We start from the raw sequence: 23,133 nt of genomic DNA on the forward strand, positions 1-23,133 counted from the left end.
TGTGTATAGTCAGAAGCGCGGGAGGGTGAGAGAATTCACCAGTGCCAGAGCGGGGAACAGAAGAGGCAGACTGACGAAATACACTGCTGAGGGGAGCGGCGGGCGGCAGGAGAGGTCTGCGCGCCATGTGGGACCCTCGCCGGTAGCTGGGGATTGAACCGGCATTGCAGAGGCTGCGGGCAGCTTCACAACCAGCGCTCAACCACTGCGGCACCAGGGAGGCCCTGAAATTCTACATTTCTAACAAGTGTCAGGTAATGCTCTGTTACTGGTCTGTGAACCTATTTTGACTAGCAAGAGTCTAAAACAGATTTCTCAAACTTGGCACTATTGACATTGTGGTCAGATAATTCTTTGTCACGGGGGCTTGTCTTGTGCATTGTAGGATGTTTAGAAGTATCCTTAGTTAATTCCCACTAGATATCAGTAGCCATCCCCCCATTCCCTCCCCAGTATGACATCCAACCAATGTGACATCCCCCAAAATCTCCCAACATTGCGATATACACCAGGGGGGCAAAATGGCCCTCAGATAAGAACTATGGATCTAAACCAGTGGTTCTCAAACTTGTATGTATAGTAAAATCACCTGGGGAGTTTTAACACTCCTGGTGCCTGTGTCCTACTTGGCTGATCCAGTTTACTTAACTTATTTCGTGGCCCAGGCTCTGAAATGTTCAAAAACTTCCCCAGGCGATTCTAATATGCAGACAAGTTTGGCAACCTCCATCTAAGTTCAAACTCTGGACCAATCAGCTTCTCCCTCTTCTTCAGCTTTCAGGAAGCTGCCAGGCCCAATAGTTCCTGTTGCCTGTGGCTGACCTAACACCTGGTCCTGGGATAGGAAGGGAAATTTCAGCCTTAACTCATCACACAGAGAGGCCAGCTCTGAGTTGGCCCAAATCCTCCAGTAAGGAAGAGCAGAAAGAAATTACACAGGGCTGGAATATACTTAGCCCCATCCATCATGCTGTCTGGGCTGGGCTACTTTGCATATGGAAGCACTATTTGTTTCAGTCTCCAAAAATACCACTCTGAGCTGGTGGTCTCCCACAGGTGCTGTAAATGCCTTGGTTATGTTTTGGCTCTCTTACCTACCTTCCTCAAACCTTTGATAGAATGATCCTTTATTCCCTTCACACCCAGAGCCTAGGATAATAGTCTAATGTTTGTCTGAAGTTTGGACTAAGCAGGTGCTTAAAGGTAGAGCATCTTTGCTAGGTAAGATCTCATCCAGCGAATTCTGGAAGGACAACCCCTTTTAGTTTTCATCTCAGCTAATTGTGTGTGTGTGTGTGTGTTGTAGAACTCACTATGCTAAGGTTATTTGTATCTGAAGCCAAGAACATCTTGCTGTCTGTTGTGACATGCTGTGAATGTGGACAAAACAAATCCACACTTGGGGCCTTGGATAGGAATTGCTCATTAGGGATTCACCCTTGTCAGATGAGCTTCTGCTTTTAGGGAAATTAGCACAGGAAAGATACACTATTAGGGCTGTTATTTTTACCATCTTTTGCCTAACACCTACATTTGCTTTCTTTACCCCAGTTGTACAGGAGAGAAGAGACTGAATTTCAATGGCTGGAATCATAGATGCAGGAAGAACACACATCAGAAAATGAGTATGGTCCTGGGTGGCGGCCTGGTGCTGACAGGACTTTGGGGACAGGCAGCTTGAGCTAGATTCCCAAGTCCACTTTGCTATCAAGGTTACTGGCAAATACCCAAGCCTTAGTTTCCTAATTTTTAAAGAGCTTTTTGTGAATATTACATGAGATAATAAAATTAACATTTATTGAGCACTGTTGTGTGTCAGAAGCATGTATTAGCTCAACTAATTGCCTGAACAAATCCAGTGAGGTTGGTCTTGCCATCATCCCTCTCATTTCCCAGCTGGATGAATTAAGGTTCAAAGAGACTGAGTAATTTACTTGCATCTATGTAGGGAGTAGTGAAGGCAGGCAGTCTGATCCTTGAACACATGACTTCAAGAACTCACTCCTCTGCTAGCTTGTGAGTACTGGAAGTTGTTGCTCTTCCACCAATATTACTGTTCCTCCACCTTCTTACTCTGTGCAACATATTTATTTTCCTGATTACTGACTTTATCAGTGGTTTTGGTAAAGATGAAAGAGGCAGGTTTAGTAGGAAAAAAATTAGTGTATATTTTGGATAGTAAAACAAGCACAGAACCAGGCTAAAGTGAGAGACTGAATCTAACAGGACAGACTAGAAATATATTGAAAATAATTCCAAGAAGGAGCATCAAATAATTACAAAAAAGGGATATAGGTTGAGACCTAAATGTGACTGAACTGTGTACCTAGATTATAGTAATCAGATTATAGGAATCCCAGCCAAACATAACATGGCTGTCGCTTGGCTATCTGTCTACTGTCCTCAGTTCTAAAAGGCAATGAGTGCTCCATTCAAACTGGCAGTCAGCTTAAAACACAGTTTCTCAATCAAATCCATATACATTCACCAACGCCTTTTTTTTTTTTTTAAATACAAGTTAGTAAATTCAAAGGCATCATCTGATTGGAGTTTGAAGTTAAGTTCCTCTTGTTGATCTATTGATCGATGAGATGATGTCCATTAAAATTGTGACCACACAGTCTCAATAACCATTTATTGAGAGCCTGCTATGTACTCATTACTTCACTAAATGTTTACATGAATAACTTAATTTAGTTCTCATGATACTTTAGTGGGTACAGGGAGTGAGGTCCTTGTATTGCTTCTGTTTTGGAGATGTAGAAACAGGCCCAGAAGGATTATATAATTTACCCAAGTTATATGCTTAGTAAAAGGAACTGAGATCTAAAAGGAATAAACTCCAGAAAGGATGTTTCAGGAAGAATTGGCTGACTGAGGGCCTTGAATGATCCACAGACTGGTTAATGGGTCCCTGGACAGCAGGATGCTGGCACTGCTGGGAGCACTGAGTGCCCGCCATGGCTAAGGCCCTGGAAACTGCTTTAAAACATGTTTCTGAAAGAGTTTCTATGCATCTTGGCACGTCCCATTGCTGCCTGAGATGGATTTTCTATCCCAAAGTGTGACAGCCTCTCCTAAGTGTTACTGTCACTGGCTTAGTGATAAAAAGGGTGATTTCCATAGTTTTCCCAGCATGTAGAAGATGAGATAGTGTCACATGTAATAAAGCTCAGAAAGGCCATAATATCACAAGGTTCTGCCTCATCGTTCTTTTAGTTCATCTAAACAAGTTCAGATCTGCTCCCATTTTGCATTTATCAGAAAGTGACTTGGAGGCAAAAATTCAGCTTGCTGTAGTTTTTAGCAGGTTCCCCTGAATCTTGCCAAAAGAGCTTAAGGGATCCAGAGGATCATTGCATTCGGGACCCTCCCTGGTTTATTCACAAACACTGAGCTAATATTTTCCTGCAATAAGAGTGTTTTGTTCTCAGCCCTGAAGGACTTCTGTAATTTTTTTGACTCAGGCCATGGGCAAAAAGAATATTCATATTTGCCTGTCAAGCTCTCCCTATTCTATGTAGGGTTTCTGAGGTGTACCCTGCTGTATCCTATCTGCCACTCTCATGGTATACTGGGAAGATTTCCAAGCTTGGTCTCCAACTCACCTTTGACTTTGGGCAAAATTAGTCTTGAAAAGTTAAATTACTTAATATTCCTGGGTCTTTGCTTTGTCACTGGAAAATTAGGAGGTTCATTCAACCACAATTTTTTTAAAGATCCATTTATTTATGCATACGAGAGCTGGGGCACAGGCCAGGGGTGAGAGGATTCACTAGAGACAGAGTGGGGAGCAGAATAGGCAGACTGACGGAAATAAACTGCTGAGGGGAGCAGCAAGTGAGCAAAAGAGGTCTGCCTCTCCATGTGGGTTGCTCCCTGGCCGGCTGGGGATTGAACTCGTGCTGCAGAGGCTGCGGATTGCTTCATAGTGCGGTGCTTAACCCCTTGCGCCACCAGGAAGGCTTCAACCACAATTTTTAATTACTTCCGATGTCTTGGGTTCTTTAGGGCCAAGCACCAGAGAAATGTATGCTGGTTAGCAAATTCAGATGTGGCCCCAGCCTCAGGAAATCTCATGGACCAAAGGGCTTGTAGTGGGTAACACCCCCGTGTTTGTCAGGACTTCACATTCATCGACTTACTTGACCCTCACCACCTCACAAGGCAAGCATTATCACCTTCAATGAAGAGATGAAGGTTGAGGCACTGGGTTGGGAAGTGACCCTCCCAGCCTCAAATAAGAAGTGAGCTATAAACTGGAACTCAGACCTGCTTCTTTCTGCTTCCCAAGTCCATCAATTCTCCAAATTCTGACCTGCTAGCTTAAGGGGAAGGAAGCTGATGTTTACTGAAAGCTGCTTAATTATGTCACCTAATTCAGCCTCATATCAGTTAACACCTCCACTTTGTGAATGAAGAATCTCAGACTCAGAAATTCTTAGGGACTTACAGGTCTCATGGCAAGTGGAAATACAAGAGATCCTTAGACCTCTCTCAGAGTCTCCAGAGATCGCTGCGGGGTCTGAGACCTTCTTAGCTCTGGTTCCCTAATCTGGAACCATATATCACTGTGTTCACTTCATTTTCCTTATCTTCCTGTGTCTCAGTCACCTGTTCCAGAAACCTCATTTCTTCTGACTGGTTTAACTGCTTCTTCTCCCAAGTGAGAACATAGTAGGTGCTTAGTAATTCTGATTAAATGAATGACTACAAACAATCATCTTCCAGAAATCAAGGCCCACCCCTGTGTTAGGTGTTCTATTTTGTAGTCTGGAAAGTAAAACTATAAACTACAACTAAAGATAGTTCCTCCTGAGCTAGAATGGCAAGAAAAAGGTAACCAACCTCTTACGGGATGTTTAAAAGATGTCCCTGTCAGAGGGGCTCAGAAGTTGCCTTCCCTGTGAGGCTTTTTTTGTGCAATAAGCAGATTTACCAGCAATAGGTTCTGTTTGAAATAAGACAAACACCAGGTGCACAGCAAGGGCACATTTGCATTGTTATGCAGCACAGGAGACCTTGCTAGGTGATTTGGTTGGACTTCTCTCACCCCTTACCAGCCCTGTGCATGATTGGATGACTGGAGCAGCATCGTGTTCCCTCAGAGAAAGCCTGGATCCATAGGACTCTCCTTTGCAGGGATTAAGCCAAAAATTCTGGGCACTGAGCTTTGGTCCCTGAAAGCAGTGAGAAATGGGCCATGGCATTGCAGGGGGCTTGGGAGCTGAGACCAAGCAGGCAGGAGTCTCCATCTGCAGCATGAATCATTTGCAGGTTAATTTTTCATTGAAGAGCAGCCATCATTATCTCCCACCTCCACCATTCCACCGCACCATGTGAACTCCCACGTTTAAGAGAAAAACAATGCTAAGAGCATAGGAACAGTGCCCTAGCTTAACAGTAGTAGGCGTGCTCTTGACATACAAACTCTGGAATCTTGGATTCCCAGGATATATGGGTTTCCTGAGCTTCGCAGCTGTTGGCAGAGATAGCTAAGCATTTGTTTCATTTAATTGTGCAGTCCAGATTCTTAGTGCCCACTGACAGCCCATAAAAGGAAGCCGCACCTGCACTTATTAAAGGAGACAGAAGGAAAATTCCAGGTTTCAGTGCCTTAACAGCCAGGTGCAGGGGCTGGATTCTTAGCAGAAACTGAAAGCAGGCTAATTGGAGAGCAGGGCTTAGTGGCTGGTGAGTGGAGGGCTAAGTGGACATTGAAGAATTTTACTGAGTACCTGAAAGTGACTTTGAAACAGTCATAATTCTACCTTGCTTCCTTTGGCTATCGTAATTGTCACAGTAATATGGTAAGGCAGGCATTGCAATTACCATTTTCCAGATCACAAATGGATACCCCAAACATAGTAGCTTAGCTTGCCTTTGGTAACCTTATAGCAGAGCCTGGCCACAAACCCTGGTCACTGTGATTCCAGATCCAACTGTCTACATCCTCATGAAGACTTTACCAGGTGTCTCTAAAATCAAATGCAAGATCTTCCTTAGAATTGGTCCTCTTCTAACATTCTCCAAGTCAGTATCCACCATCATCCATTCTAAGAATTATCCTTGAGACAGCCTCTTCTTTCCTCTCCCTGTATATCACCAAGTTATCTCACTTCTAAAAATATCTTGAATTTTCCTTCTCTATCGTCATCCTGCTCCAAATTCCTCATCTGAGCTATGACAATAGTCTTCTAACCATATCTCCCTTCCTCCATTCTGTTCCTGTTCCTTTTGTGCCCATCCATTATATACAGTCAAATAATGTTTCCTTTGCTCATTCAACAGCAATCTATTTACTGCTTACTATGTCCTAGGTATCATACCACAAATACTGGACATGTGTAGGTGAGTAAAACAAGTAAATTCCTTGATGCATGCCATGCATGTGGATAGTTAAAGTCAATAATATAATTTGAAATGCTATAAAGAAAATAAAGCTGGGGCTAAGTAGTAACAAGGTGCTTTCTTATAGAGTGACCAAGAAAAGTCTTTTTGGTGAACCAATATTTAGGCAAAAACTGAATAATATGAAGGCATGAATCACACACATGTCTGGAAGTAGAACATTTCAGTCAGAGCAAATAGTTAGGTCCAGAATGGATCTCATATATATACTTAAATATTTTTATATTTTGAATAAAATAATACATGCATAATGTATACAATGGAAAGTATGATTTTCACCCTCACTATTATCAGTTTCTTATATATCCTTCCTAGGGTGTTCCATTCATCATCAAGCATATTTATGTGTTTTACTCCCTGTTTTCTAGAAATGTATGAATACACGGTCTTCTGAAAACACTTCTAAAACATCCCTTTACAAAAGCATTCCACACTGGATAGTGTCTGCATTTCTGACAGAGATTAAGAGGTTCTTCAGCCTCTGCTTTCAACTCGAGCCTTTGGCTCATGCCTGGTTCCACTTGCTCACTGTGTCCTAGTCACATGGGTATTCTTTCAGTTCTTGGATATTTTCCCTGCTGTAACAGAAACCTGGGGCGCACTAATTCCTCTGTTTGGAATGTTCTTTCTCTCAGCCTCTCACTTTAACATAGTTCAGACCTAGAGTCCTTGATTGTCTTTAATAAGTACTTCCTCATTAAGCTTCAATCCTACTTCTCCTCACATCCACCCCAATCCTGTTAAATTACCTTGCTTCAGTCACCCTGACTTCTTTGGGGTTTACAAATGCATCAACCATGTCCTTTTGTCTGGGCTGTTCCTCTGAGCCTGGGATGCCCTTCCTTGTGATCTTCTCATGACTGACATCCCCAGGACCTCAGCTGAACTATTTCAGAGAGGCCATCCACGGGCACCTCACCTCAGTGCCCACCCAGTCTGCCTTTCCCATATCACTTATTTTTTTTCTCTGCTGATATTTTTCTTGATTGATGGACTTGATTGATCTCTCCCACTCCACCCCAAATGTAAGCTCTGAGAGAGAAGAAAATTGTCTCTCTTCTTCATCCTGTATTAGTGCCTGAGCACAAGACAGGTGCCTAATGTCTGTTAAGTGAATAAATGTATTATTTGTGAGAAGGAAAGTGTAGGATGAAAGTGGGGCTTAAGGAGGACAATAGATCAATGAAATTCCAGGGAATCAAGGACACTTAGATATAGAAATGATAGAGAAAGGAAAGTGAAGAAGAGTACATACATGGTATTTCTGCTAAATATATATCTCTCCCATTGACTCAGAAGCTGTGAGGGTGGGCGCCCTGTGACTGTGCATTTTAAAAGCTCCCCAATAGATTCTGATACTCAGCACAGCTGAGAATTGGGCTAGATTACATATAATTGTGCTGCCTACTGAAATAAAATGCTAGTCATATATGCAATTTAAAATCTTTTAGTAGAAACAATAAAAAGTAAAACATAGATGAAACTAATTTTTTTAAAAGATTTATTTATTCATTTACACAAGAACCGGGGTACAGGCCAGATGCGCGGGAGGGTGAGAGGTTTCACCAGAGACAGAGCGGGAAACAGAACAGGCAGACTGACTGAAATACACTGCTGAGGGGAGCAGCGGGCGAGACAGGAGAGGTCTGCCACGCCATGTGGGACCCTCGCCTGCTGGCCGGGATTGAACCAGCACTGCAGAGGCTGCGGACATCTTCACAGAGCTGCGCTCAACCGCCTGTGCCACCAGGGGAGCCCAGATGAAAATAATTTTTATATTTTCTTCCATCCAATAGATTGAAAGTATTATTTCAACCCATCATGTGCATGAAAATTATCGGTGAGATATTTTACACCCTTTTCTCATTAATAAGTTTTCGGAATCTGTGTATAGTGCACACTAACAGCACATTGCAATTTGGACTAGTCATATTTTAAGAACTTAGTAGCCACATGGGTTTGGGGAGCCTGTGCTAGACAGTACAGAACCATAGGTCCCCTCCAGTTCTGGCATGGGACAGCTGATTCTGAGCACAGCTAGGAGACCTCTGTAATTTTGAAACCCAAAGCAGTTCATCATGTACTGGGAATCATACTTATTTCTTATTCTTATTAACATCCCGTATTTTCCCAAGATCTGCTTTCTCTTGGCTCCAGATTCATTTCTTTGAGCTGTCTGTTGGTAACTGAGAATCCCCAGCCTGGATCAAAGTTATCTTGCTAACTGTGGGGAAGATTTTTTTCAGTAAATATGACACTGGATCTGATTTTTAGCCAGTGGATGTCACTGTTTACTCAAGGAGGGTCCTCAGAGGAGATAATCTAATCCAGGGATAAATGCAAAAACAGCAGTCAATATTTCCTCTTCACTGTGCTATCTTTTTTCCTCCCTGTCTATTGATAATTCGGAAGTGTCAGATTTTTTAGGATGGGCACTGCAGGTGGTCAGTGCTGATTTACCAGTGTCATCTAGAGTTGTTCATTGGTCTTGGATATTTGAAGTCCCATTTAATAAAAGGCATTGTTCAAAATGACAAGACAATCAGCAACAAAGTTAATTGCAGTCAAAAACTCCCTGAATGGGTCCTTTACAAAGAGGAAATCTGTATTTTTGTGAACTGAGTTCACAAGCAGTCAGTGTGTAGCCAATTCTGGCCCACAGCTGTGTGACCCACAGAGTGTTTGGAAAACAGTTGAGCTAACATTTACATTGGAGGGGATTTCATACAAACATTTAGATTTCTGGCTTTGCCTGAAATATTAGAAGATCTGGCCACTTTAGACTCACACCCTGCAAGACCACAACTTGAATGACAATTAGTTGCTGCTTTCATATCATCTCTTTTTCATTGAGAAGAATGGCCTTATCATTCCCAAGTAACTCCCCCCCAAAAAACAAACAAGCGGGTCATTTCACTTTTTCAAGTTAGTATTCTAACCTTTGTTGGGGTTTGTATTTCTTGGAGTAAAAACATCTACACAAGTATTAACTACTTTTGCAGGCATCTAAAGGACGGGATGATTTGGAAGCAAAGACAATGTGAAATTTTTTGGTAGATACTTTTACAGCTTTAGGTTTGTGGCTGGAAAATTCTTGACTCAGGGTAGAACTAGGAGGCTTGCTGCTTGGATCTGGGTCTTCAAGATTATAGATGTCCCCGGTGGTCAAGAACAGTCCACTGTAGCCCAAGCTATGGAAGATGGAAGAATGGGCTAAAGAAAGTGGGATCTTTGATGCCACCTGGAGGGGAGGAGGGGAGGAGAGGGGGGGAGAAGACAGGGGGGGGAGAGGACAGGGGTTGAGAATGGACCTCACTGAACTTTGTGAATGAGTGGTAAGGTGGGGCTCCTCTTTCACCTAAAGCAGTAGGTCTTGATCAAACTTGAGTGAGCACCACAACCAATCAAAGGGCTTGTTAATCACAAACTGGGACCAACTCCTAGAACTTCTGATTTAATAGGCTTAGGATAGGGCTTGAGAATTCCCATTCCTAACAAACTCTCAGATGCTGCTGAACCTGAACCTATACATAAGATACAAGAGCCAGGACATAATCAAAGGCAGAGGACAATAAATTTGTGCACAAACAGTGATTTTGGCCCTTTTCTTATCAATGTGTTAGAGATACTTCTCAAGAAAAAAAGACAAAATACCACCGGGTGGCCTCTAACTCTGGCGCTGATTACCTGACAGTGGATGAAATGACCTTTTCTTAAAAGAAAAACAAGTCAGCAACCACTGATCTGCCTTCTTCTGGCTCTGAAGCACTGTGCAGGCGGGGAGAGGAGCTCTGCAGCAACAAGAACTGACATTTACTAAGCACTTGCTATGTGCCAGGAGCTCTGTTATATGCTTATCTGCAATATCTCATTCAATTCTCAAACTGCTCCAGGAGATATGCATTCGATGCATTTGCATTTATAGTGCAGGGAACTGTCTCAGGGTTGTTAAGTAACTCCCCTAAAGCTTGGATTGGGCATGGCTTGAGTGGGGCTCTTGGACTTCACAGCTGGAATTCTGAGCCACCAGGACTCAAGCCAGACAGGGACTTGAAGTGTGGGGCTGCCATTTGGAAGCTACAGGAACAGGCAACTTATTTTACTTCTTTGTGTCTTTAGCTTTGTCTGCTGCAAAATGGAAATACTACCAATTTCTAGAGTGTTGTAAGAATCAAATAATGTAAAGCCTCAATAGGCTTCCACCCTTTTATCATTGTGTCCTGTGAGTTCCTCTCCTCAGCAATTTGCCCTATACCTCAAAACACTCATTAACCCAGTACTTCTTATGCACCTATTATATGCAATTATATCACACATGGTCCTTACAGTCGTGGCAGGAAGGAGCTACAGATGGACCCTGTAGCTGCCAGCTCTACATCTCAAATGCAAGTCTCCCAGGCCCGTCAAATTCAACATGCCTTTCTCTCCCAATTAGGGCTCTCTGCAGAGAGAACAGCTCTGTTTTGGTTGACAACCCCTCCACTTCTTTTATACTCTTTAAGCCAATAGACTGCTTGCTTTCTTACAGCCATCTCTTTTAGACATCAAACTCATTTAAGCAGGTTCTAGATTCTAGGGATTCTACCTGAAGAATCTGTTGAATACTCATGACTCTTGTCCAATTTAGACTAGAATTTACCTCTAACCTGGATTCTCTTTCTCCTCAAGGGAAATCTTTTATTTTTTGCCTATCTTAATCCTTCCAGCAGTCTCCATGTGGCTGCCAGAACAAGTGTTCTCAATGCACCCTGAGCCCACTGCTGCCAGCTCCAGGTTCTGTAGCACCCCTCCCTGCACAGGTCCATGTCCAGTGGTGGAAATGGACACCTGCTCTGGCCTCCTGGTGTCATCCTCTCCTTATTCTCCAGCAAATGCAACCCCTGGGCACCCATCCTTTCACTCTACTGGCCTGTGTCTCTGCATTTGCTCAGAACACTCTCTGCTGAAAATAAACACCCACTCCTTTACTTGGTTCACTCTTACTCAATTTTCCTGACCTGCTTCATGAAACTGCTTTCTCAGAAAACCTTTCCTGTCCCCCAATTTGGGGCAAATTCTTCTTCTGCTCTCGCAAATTCCTCTTCATGCTCTTGCTTAACAGCTTTTCCACTCTGTCAGGTACTTATCTGCAACTGTTTCTTCCACATGAATTTGAAGCTCCAGACATATCTGTATTTTTAATATCCAGCTTGGGTGGAACCAGCCATGACCTATACTGCTAAGAGCCTGGAGTGTAAAAGTGGGCTGGAGACCTGGGTGGGGCTGGATGGAGTCCTCCTAGCCTGTGAGGAATGCAATGTCCAGAGCTGTCCCATTTGCAGCACTATGTGCCTGTGAGCATGATGGACTTCGCATGAAGGGTCTCTGAAGTGACCTTTGGAGATACAGGGTTCAGAGGCTTAAATAGCTATAGAAGAAGTCAGCATCTTTATTTCATGACCTTTCTCATGTTTCTCCTCAAATGCCATTGCTATTGAGCCATGTGGAGACATGTGTTCAGGGGGTGTGGCCTATTTGGAGGCCTGGTAATCAATCAGAGGGAGGCAGAGAAAATCCTGATTCCCAGCTGAATGCCTTTGCACAGCAGCATACATGGACTTTGGTCTAGGACTGTCCTGCAATGCCTCATTCTGTCATTCCCTGTCTGCTTTCCCTGCTTGCTGGTGTTTCCCTTCTGCCAGCTCTCTCTGTGCACAGACAAACCATTAATTAAACCAGGACCTTTGTTTCCTTAACCCCTTCTTCCCATTTCTTCTCTCACTGGACGTCTGCACTGTTCCTTCGTGGCTTGGTGGACATGGAGGCAGCATCACTACAGGTCAGGGTTGAAGGCAGCCACAGTTGGTGAATGATGCAGTCCCCAGCAGGGCCCCTGACTTCTCATTCCTGCCACAGGCTCTGGAGTTGTGCGAAAAAGCTGAGAACTTTCTGGTTTTCACACACCTGGGAAATGTTGGTTTCCATCTCCACAATGTGGCAAAAATGGTCCCAGACTCTTGTAGGGGAATCAAGGAGGGTCATGAGAATGAACTCTGTTTCTTGAAAGGAGACATTTTCTTTCCCCCTGAAAGCAGTTCCCTGCTGTTTGTATCCTGTTAACAGAACCAAAGATGACACTTATTATACAATGAATCAGCTTCCAAATACACTTTTCCATTTCTCACTTAGTCTGATTCCTTATCAACCTGTGAAGTGGGAAGGACAAGCAATATGCTTTGTCTTTTACAGATGAGGCAGAGTATCCAGCTTCGGAGGAACCAGCCTCCTCTGAGGCAGAGGAGGGTGAAGTGTCACCAAGGAGGTGATCATCTTTATATTTGCCAAGTGCTCTGCAGATTGCAGAGCATTTGCATATAAATGGCTGCATTTGATTCTTATAACAAGTATGCAAGATAAATAAGGGATTGTGAAAACAACACTGATAACAACTATTATAACATGCTTGTGCATGCTGGGTACTATTTTATGTGAAATTAGATATCTCATTAGGTAATAACCCTCTGTTAAGTGGTATTATGTTCCACTTGTCCAAGACTTAAACTGAGTCTCAGATCAATGAATAAATTTGTGTCATGGGGGTCAATGTCAGAATAGGGACAAGAACTCAGGCTACCAAATCTTTAGTATAAACCTCTACTATTCATCCTGGGTGAGATGCTCAAGCTCCCTTCTAGAATCCTCTTTGGTACTTCCTTAGTGTTTGAACACAAGTAGGACCTTCAGTTATTTCATGAGGAGGACACTTTCCATTGCCAGCTGACTGGGGAAGCAGCAGGTTATTGGAGCCTCTGGACAGGAAGTTTCAGTGCACATTCCTATGTGTGAAGGAGATAAAACCTGGAGACAAAACTTCCAAACATAGTAGCGAAATGTCCCCATTGAGCACATCATCTGCTCTGGGAAATAGTTTAGGTTTCTCCTGTACTATTTCCCAGATTTGTGTCCTGGAAATTAATATTTTGTTGAACATTTAAGTCAATCCTGTTATACTTGCAATTTCATTTTAAACTCAGGTTTCGAATTTCCTGCTGAGACATATAATCATGTCCTAAACTTATAAATAAGGACTTCTGAGATGTAGCGTAGTTAAATGATTTGCTCCAGGCCATACAGCACAAGTCTATAAGTTACAAAGCAGGGATTTGAACCTCAGCTTCCCAAATTATTTCCTTTAGTGTCTCATGGAAGAGCTGAGTAACTGGAAGACAGATTTTGTCTGTGCTATAGAGCACCTTTGAGTAAATTAGGAAAAAGTGTCTCCATGGTGCAAAAGAACTTAGAAAAAGAATTCCAAGAGAGCTTGGATATGCAGCTTAGAAAGCCAGGCTTGGAGTGGGGACAAAACATCCTTCTATCCAGTTCCAGGGCATAGTGTTACTACCTAAGAGGTGGACTGAGTTTTAGTCCCTGTCTGGTGTATTTGTGCATTACAACCCGTAAACTGGAACAGATTCTTTCTGGTGCTTCAGCGTGTGGTTGTCAGGGATGAGAGTGTCTTGCTTGTCCTCACAAAGAGGTGTCCAGGTGTCTTGGTACTATAGCAAAATTCCTGTGCTCTACGCTAGACAGCCTGGGTGTCAGTGTTTGCTGGTAATACCAAGGGAGTTGCCTGGAGGCTCCTCTTGAATCAGTCATCAGTGCTTTGTCAATGAGTCTGCTTTTCAGGCTCTCTTTTCATCAGCTTCTTTGGTGTGGTAATCAGAGGCCCACAAGGAGCTAATTAGAGATGGATAAACAAATCAGGGAAAGAACAAGAAACTCATAATTGGCAAGCTCACCCAAGGTAAAGTTATCAGGAGTCTCAGTTTCCCTCTACAGGTACAAAGCACAGGTGGAAGTACCCCAGAAATAGGAATCCTCCTGCCCTTAATAGGAAGCTCCTATTCCTCATTTTAACCCCCAGCTTAGAGCTCTCGTCCATGGAGCTTTCCCTGATCCCTTAGATATATTAAATTCCCACTTCCACTTAGGACATTCTTCACATGCATCTAATACCCACATATTAATTCATTTGCTAATTAATTTATTCAATTGTTTATGCAAGTAGTATGTGAGCACCTACTATCATAAGTTATGCTACCAGGTGTGGCAGCTGTTCAGAGGTGCAGGCTTTCGCTTCTCTTTTTTGTTGTCATTTTTGGTTCCCAGCTGTCTTAGGCAGAACATCCTTTCTGTCTCTGCTCCCAATTCAAACACCAGCTCAGGACCCCTTTCATCACCCCTGAAGTAACTTTTACATATGAATGAGGATGACCAGAGAAATTATGCAGGGACACTCACTACCTTCCTGGGAGAGATCCACATGCAGGAAATGACAGAGGCCTGGAGGTGCAGACAGGCAGAAGGTGGGCACCTGAGTCACACAGGGACTTGGCCAGCAAGGCACTGGCAAGTGTAGGGTAAGGTAAAAGTATCAGGCTTTTCTGCCCTCCCGCCATTAGGATAGATAAGGGAACCCTGCAATCCTGAATGCATGCCTGATGGCGGGCACCTGGAGTAGGGTGTGGGCATGGGTAGATGGGATTCACCTGGGCTAAGACTGGACTTTTAAGGGCGGCGTCGCGGGGATGCCAGCAGAAAGAGAAGCAGCAGAAGCAGAACCATGAAGAGAAGCAGTAGAAGCAGAGAAGCAGAAGCAAAACCACGAGAGAGAAGAGAAGCATAGATCACCAGAGAGCCTAAATAGAGTGAAGACTTGTTGGGGGCTGGGATGCCTGCCAGCCTCTTGGCCCCCCAGCACCCCTGCCTGCTGTATACCTGGTAAATCCCAATAAAACCCTGAAAAGCCACTGAGGGCTCCAGCACTTGGACTCCTCTTGTACCCGATCTGCTGGATCAGAAAATCTGCAGGACAGGCCACAGGGCAGGTTTTCTGATCCCATGCAGACCGGGTAAAGGAGGAGTCAGAGTCCTCAGTGGTTTTGCAGGTTTTTTATTTGGGGTTCACCAGGCATATGGCTGGCTGGGAGGCTGGGAGGCTGGCAGGCCTCCCAGCCCCCAGCAAGTCTCCACTCTATCTGAGCTCTCTGGAGTTCGTTCTGCTGCTTCTCAGCTTCTCTTTCGGCTACGGCTTCGGCTTCTACTGCTGCTGCTGCTGCTCCTGGCGTCCCCGTGACGCCGCCCTTAAAAAGCACAGTCTTAGCTCAGCTGAATCCCATCTACCTAGGCCCACACCCTATTCCAGGTGCCCGCCATCAGGCATGCATTGAGGACAAGGATCCATCATCTATCCTGATGGCGGAAGGGCAGAAAAGCCTGACATTTTCTTTACCCTACAATACCCATCCTGCCCTTACAGCAAGGGATTCAGACTTGAGGTTCCCTGGAGGTGGGGGGGTGAATGGGGAGTGTGGTGGCTTTCAGTGTTGATTTTGCCACCCTCCCCTCTTTGTAGGGCTATCACCAGTGGCCTTGAATGCAGGAGGTGCTTGGGAGCATGGGCTTGGGGTACATATGCGTGAGGGTGGACACCTGGTATATAGTGTGGTGTAGGGTAAGGAAAAAATGTCAGGCTTTTCTGCCCTTCCGCCGTTAGGATAGATGAGGGAACCCTGTGGTCCTGAATGCATTCCATGCCTGATGGAGGGCACCTGAAGTAGGTACACCTGGGCTGAGAGTGAGTTTTATAAGGGCAGCATCACGGGGACGCCAGAAGAAGCCAAGAGAGAAGCAAGAGAAGCAGAAGCAGAAGGGGGCGGGGAGAGAGAGAGAAAAGAGAGAGAGAACGCTGGAGAGCCCAGATAGAGTGAAGACTTGCTGGGGGTTGGGAGGCCTGCCAGCCTCCCGGCCCCCCCCAGCATCTCTGCCTGCTGTGTACTGGGTAAATCCCAATAAATGCCTGCAAAAACCCACCGAGCACTCTCTAGGACTCCTCCTTTACCCGATCAGCATGGGATCTTAGAAAACCTGCTCAGTGGCCAGTCCTGACCCTACATGTGGGCATGCATAAGTGGGCACACCTGAGCCAAGAGACTGAGGCTATAAAGGCAGCATCACACAGGATGGTGTGGGCAGAGAGTGGCTGAATGGCCACAAGAGGAAGAGGCCACGACTTCAGAGAGAGACAAGAGAAAGAGTAAATATCCTCCCAAGGGCCTGGAGGCCTGCCAGCCTTCTGGTCCCCTGGTCTCCCTGCCTACCCTGCACCTGGTTACCTCACTACAAATGGTGTAGAAAGATCATGAAAAGCCTGAAAAAAAAAAAAAAACTACTGAGGGCTCCAGGACTGTCCTTTACCTGTCTGCATGGATCCAGAGAGAACCTGCTCTGTGTGTTGCTGCCACTACACCCATATATTCGTACTTCTGACTAGGAGACTTTAGTGCAGCTACTCTTAGAACTCTGCATGTCTTATCTGTGCCAAGAGGAGAAAGGGACCCCTCACCCCAGCACAGAAACAGCTGGTGAAGGAGGCCAGCTCAACAATAAGGGCATCGCTGAAGCAACCAATAGCCTTGACCTACAAGGAACATTAAACCATCTTGACAGCAACCATTTTGTAGTGCAAAATACAGAGAGACACTGGAGAGAAGGCAGCTCCAGTCAAGAGACTTAGGGCTAGATGACTGGAGAATTCCTGCATACTATCAGGTTTTTTATGAGTAATTACCTTGTGAGGAAGAGTACCAAGGACAGAGGCAGGTGGAGAAAAGCCATTTGGGAAGGTTCAGGAAAGCAGCAGTATGATGTGGTAATAACTAGTTCAGGATGAAATCTCATTTCATTGTGCAGACAAATCTCCATGGAACTGAGCCCCTTGCAGTGCCAGCTTTGCTGTTATTCACAGCAGAGCACACCTGGTTTGAATTCTAGCTAATTTTAGTACACTCTGCACTTACCAGAGGTGGGATTCTGAGCAAATTATTTAATATCTTTAGAGCTGCAATTTCTACATCTGCAAAGTGGGGGTCATTCTAACTCTGAGGGTTGGAAGTAATATGTATATATATAAATGTCATGCATAGTGCCAGGCAGGGAGTTGCCATAACTAAATAAATTGCAGTTATTTGAAATGTTGGGGAGGGCCTCCCCTGGTGGCGCAGTGGTTGAGCGCTGGGCTGCGAAGCTGCCCGCAGCCTCTGCAGCACCAGTTCGATCCCCGGCCGCAGGTGAGGGTCCCACATGGTGCGCAGACCTCTCCTGCTGTGCTCGCCGGTCCCCTCAGCAGTGTATTTCTTCGGTCTGCCTGTTCTGTTCCCCGCTCTGTCTCTGGTGAATTCTCTCATCCTCCCACACTTCTGACTGTACCCAGTGTGTGTATAAATAAATAAATAAATAAATAAATAAACAAACAAACAAACAAATAAATAAATAAATAAAATAATCTTTAAAAAAATAAAATGTTGGGGAGACTATTATGGTAGTGGTATTGGTTAATGTCACACTAATTGCTGGAAAAAAAATTAAAAAGGTTTCAATTGTATAAAACAATAGAAACCTATTTCTTGCACATGTAATATAGCCCAGTGCAGGACTGGAGGCAGAGGGTAGTTTTCTTCTATGTGTTGATCCAGGCACCCAGCTTCTTTCTATACTGTTGATCTGCCATTTAACAAGAATTTGAGTTCCTATGTAGTAGAAGGGAAAGAGGGTAGAGAAAGAGACCTGGTGCCCCTTCCTGAAAGTCCTGCTTTGGATTTAATTCATAACATTCCTTTTGCATTGCATAGATGAGGACAGGTCATATGTCCAGCTCCGGTGAGAAAGAGGGAACTTCATCAGTAACTGACCAAGAACTCATTTCAGTGCTAACTGCACACTATTGAAGGAAGTATACCTGTATTTGGTGGGTAGTTAGCTTTCTCTGCTCCAATGGTATCAGATGAGCAACAGTTTGAGATGACATGGGTTTGTTGGACTAGAGTTAATCCTAGCCAGGTCAGTTATTCAGAATGGTCTAGGACTTGCTAATCAATGATGTAGCGCCTTACTATTCAAAGTGTGTTCTGTGGCCCACGTGCATTGTTACTACTTGGGAGTCTGACATACAAAATCTCAGGCCCCACCTCAGGCCTCTGAGACCATTTCTGCATTTACAATCTCTGCAAGTATTATAGATTCCAATTTAGGAGGGCAGTAACTGGGCCTGGGAATCCGCATTGTTTTTTAACAAGCTCTCAAATTGTTGCTGCTGTTGTTGGCCCATGAACTGCACTTAAAGTAGCAAGCATGCAGGGCACACCAACTCCAGGAGCTCAGATTCTCCCTGAATGAAATGAGATTTCTCAGCGGCTATGTGGAAGTGGGGTCTCTCTCTTCCCACTCTGTATTGGTGGGTATTTCCTCGAATTGAGCAGCATTTCTGTACAAAGAGGGGTTAGTAGGATGCCAAGTTCTTGTTTTGTCTGAGAAAGGAGGAAATTCAGAAACCACCCGCAGAAACCCTACAGCCTGTGTCTTCACTGATATCTGGCAACCGAGCAGAGAAACACTCTTTTCAGATGTATCGTTAGAATCCATCTCTGGTGGACATGAATCTCTGCCTAGCTGAGATTTGCTTGGAATTGTCTGCAGCAAGCAGCATTAGTTAATGAAGCCCATGTCGAGTCACACAGGTAATCACCTTCTTCCCTCCTCTCGCTCTCCTTTCCCCTGTGACAGTTCATTCTTTTGGAAAAATTCATTAACCTACAGTAACACTTTTCACTGGTGACAACTCTAAGTAAAAGCAGACTGGCATTTCTTACTTTTCACAGACTATTCTCTCAGCTTGTTGAGAATCGCACATATTTTAAAAGAATAAAAAATAGCCTTGACTTGGAATCAGTGTTCCTCATGTAAAAGCAGTGAGTTGAAGCTCTGTGGTTGCCTGGAAGTGATTTTGTTCTGTTTTATAAACGTATGGCTGAGGCAACTAAGAAATAGTTGAGTGCAGGGTGGGAAAGAATGTATAGTCCATTCATCACCTATTATGTGCCATGCACTATATTTTGCAAATATAACCCCTAAGTCTTCTAAACCACCCTACAAATAGGAGAAGGGGAACTGGTATTAATTCAAATCTGCCTGCTGCTCTGCTTTGTGCTAAGCTTTCTGTGTCATGTTTGTTATCTAATTTAATATCCCTGAAGACTGGACATCATTATTATTTTAAAGATCAAGAAGGTAAGGGTTGGTGGGGGGAGATTAAGTCAATTACAGAGCCAATATTTAAATCCAGTTCCTCCTGTGTGGCTCGTACACATTCAACTTCATTACAAGGTTATAGTAATGAGAGCCAAGTGGTAGACTTTTAGAGTGAATGGTTGCTCTTTAGAAGTTCCCACATCCATGTGATCACTTAGCTTGGGGGCCAAAAAGCAGCCTAGCTCAAAGAGTATGAATTTTGAGTCAGATCTACCTGTGCATGATTCCTGCCTCAGCTAGGAGTTACAATTAAATTTCTGTGCCTCTCAGAACCTCAGTTTTCTCAGCTGTAAAGTGGGGATAAAAGCAGTACTGCACATTTAGAAAATCATGTGAGGGATAATAAGACAATAATAAAAAATGGTAGTGTGATTCCAGATAAAAAATAAACAGTAAATGTTAATTGTCATTAATAATATCAATATATGAAGAATCAAGGACATTGTACTGAAAGGGACATCATTCAACATGGGGTCTTTGCAAAGCTGTGAAGAGCAGTCTGACCGGAAATATTGACATTAAGTCTTCTTTCTCCATTTCCTTGGATGCCATAATCTGTCTTCACAGCTTCTCTTGTTGGATCTGTGCCATCTTTTTTTGTTTGTTTGCTTGTTTCAAGTCCTCTGTTCAATTCTCTTGCTCTCTATAAAGCTACCAAAGCCCCAAGTCTACATAAATTTTTAAAAAGAATTATTTATTTATGCATACAAGGGCTGAGGTACAGGCTAGAGATGCGGGGGGTGAGAGGATCCACCAGAGATATAGTGAGGAACAGAACAAGCAGATTGACTGAAATACACTGCTGAGGGGAGCAGCGGGCGAGATAGGAGAGGTCTGCTGCACCATGTGGGTTTCTCCCTGGCCGGCTGGGGATCGAACTCGTGCTGCAGATAGCTTCATAGTGAGGTGCTTAACCCCTTGTGTCACCAGGGAGGCCCTCTACTAAAATTTTATCCTAAGCCCTGATATCAATTACTTATAGATTCTCAGGATTTATGCAAGAACATCTTGTTAGTTGCAGACCAGCTGACCATGAACTGCTTCATTCTCGGGTCTGTCAGTTATACTGGTCGGGGTTAACCTTCTGCTCCAGGGGCCAGTTCTCTATGAAAGAACTATGGGTGAGGGTAAGAATGTTTAAAATAGGGATTTGGATTATTTCAATGTGTTTTGGAATTTTCTGTTTTATCTTTCTCTGTCCTTCAACACTTTCTTCAATTGGACAGAGGTAATTAATTGGTTTAATGAGATAACAGTTTGAAAGTTAAAAATCTGAGCTGACGAAAGCCATTTCCCCAGAAATGGCAAATTAGTAAAAACAAGCAGAGAAAGCTAGTTTTATGTCTTCATGGCTATTATTAGAAGGTCTGTCCTGTTCTTCATCTTGAAGTGACCCCTTAGGGATGCGAGGTCTACGCATTATGTGGGCAGACCTTGATAGGTGTTTCTCTGTTTCTGTCTGTCTCTTATGCCTTTAGACATAATTGCTGCTATTTCCTATTAAAGAAGAATTTTCTTGGAGAAAATTACTTTCTCAACCCTTTGCCCTTTTCATGGCCTGAATGTCATTGGCAAGTTCTGGAGTGAAGATTTTGTCTTTTTATTTTAAGACCTAGTTCACTAGAAGTCATGAGCAAACAAATTCAGCCCATTGAAGAAACCCCCAAATAAATATCAAAAATTCTGGTACAGTCAGTTTCTCATCTGTGACATAGGCATTATTAGCATCAAATGGGAGCTTAAACTAATAACTCAGGGCTTAGAAGAATGCAGATGGACCCAAAATCTTTCCTTCCTCCTAGAGTGAAGTGGGTCAGATAGAAACAGATCATGTCTATAGAAATTTTAGCTTGTTGTAATCAATAATTTATTCATTAATATATTTAATCAAAAATATTTACAGAACACCTATGAGGTGCCAATGCAGCAAAGAGAGTGATGCTCATGAAATATCATCTGTGGTCTCCTATGTTTCCCAGCTCCTTTGAAATTAGTTGAGGCCAGAGATTTCTCTGAGCCAAGGGTCTGTAAGTGGTCATTTCAGTCTAAGGCTGAAATATTCACTTGCTGGCTGCCCATTTGCTTCAAACACCTCCTTGTAAACCACAGTGCCTCTGCTCGAAACATGTCAATTGAGACCCACTTCTATGCCAATATCCTAACCTCTCTAACTTGACCAGTGAATTGACAGGAAAGTGGCAGGAAATGTAGAAAATAAATAAGTGACATGTGGGGTAAGTCAAGGACAGCCCTTATGAGGAGGTAAGCCTTTGGCCAGGTCTTCAAGTCCAAGACCCAGGTGATCTTACAGAGAAAATTGGTGTGGAGAACTCTCTAGGCTGGAGGTGAAATCTGGCAAGGTGGGGGCAGGGCCCACACATCCAGTCCTTGCACTCTGCTGCTGACAGGAGCACCTCTTGCTTTTTGTGAGAGAATATGAATGAGTTCTATTAGTTCAGCTACGAGGGAAGAGCTCTCACACTGTGATCGATCCCCATGCTGTCAGCAGGCAACTGAGATGTTTGAAGCAGATGGGCAGCCTCTGCCTCTTCCCGCCTCCACCTTCACAATCAAGAGCTGAGACACCCACACCCCTCCATAAATTGTCAGCCTCAACCCAGATGGGGAGAGGGAAGTGTTTTCTGTTTTTATTATTATTTTTTAGCTACTCACACTATCATGCTTTGTAAGCACCCTTAGATTTCAGAGAGTAAATCATTAATATCCAGTTTGGGAAAGTCAGTCACATGTAACTGCAGCACAGGCAAAGTAAATGGAAAGTGGAAGGCTATGAGCAGGGTATTAATTATCCCATGCTGCAGACAGAACGCAGGCAGGTGTTTATAGGTTCCATCTAGCTGGCCACCATGGTTGTGCTGGTTGTAATCAGGGAGATTCATGTCCATGGGGGCACATCTCCCTGTTCTCTGCCAAGAAGCCATCTAGTTCCAGCAACATTACTATAAATTCAGAAAAAATAGAATCTCTATTGCTGGTAATATGTGAGAGGATGGCATCTTAGTGAGCCACATCCCTTCCCGCAGGCAGATTTTGTTAAATAACCATTCTGGACACTTCTCAAACGTACACTGAAGAGAAAATGAGACCATATATCACCTTTGGGAATTACAGCAAATGGGTCTGGGACAGGGGTTTCCCTAACTTATGTGGGGATTCATAAATACCTCTCAGAGATTATTATTATTATACTCATGAAATGGGTGTAAAATGATATGAATTAGAAAAAAAAATGGCTCTAAGATAATTGGTATCCCCTTGGTTCCAATTCCTTTTCATCTTTTGACATTTTTTCGGATCTCATGATTTTTGGTTTTTCTCCCTCTGCCATTTGGTTCTGGCAATATCCAGTCTCAATGAAAACAACTGCCAGGCTGTTACAGATGCTTTGTGTGCAGAATTATTTTGATGTTATTGTGTTCAAAGATCTCTTCAATAAGGGTGAGGGCAGGCATGATCACAGGGCAAAAAAGGAAAGACACTGCTATTTTGCCACATGATATCTTGGGCACAGGAAGACACTGTTGGGGTTGGCCCAAAGACTGGGGCTCCATGCTGTCCCCCAGAAGGTCCACTTCC

This window comes from Talpa europaea (assembly GCF_964194135.1).
Source record: "Talpa europaea genome assembly, chromosome: 10".
Lineage (NCBI taxonomy): Eukaryota > Metazoa > Chordata > Mammalia > Eulipotyphla > Talpidae > Talpa > Talpa europaea.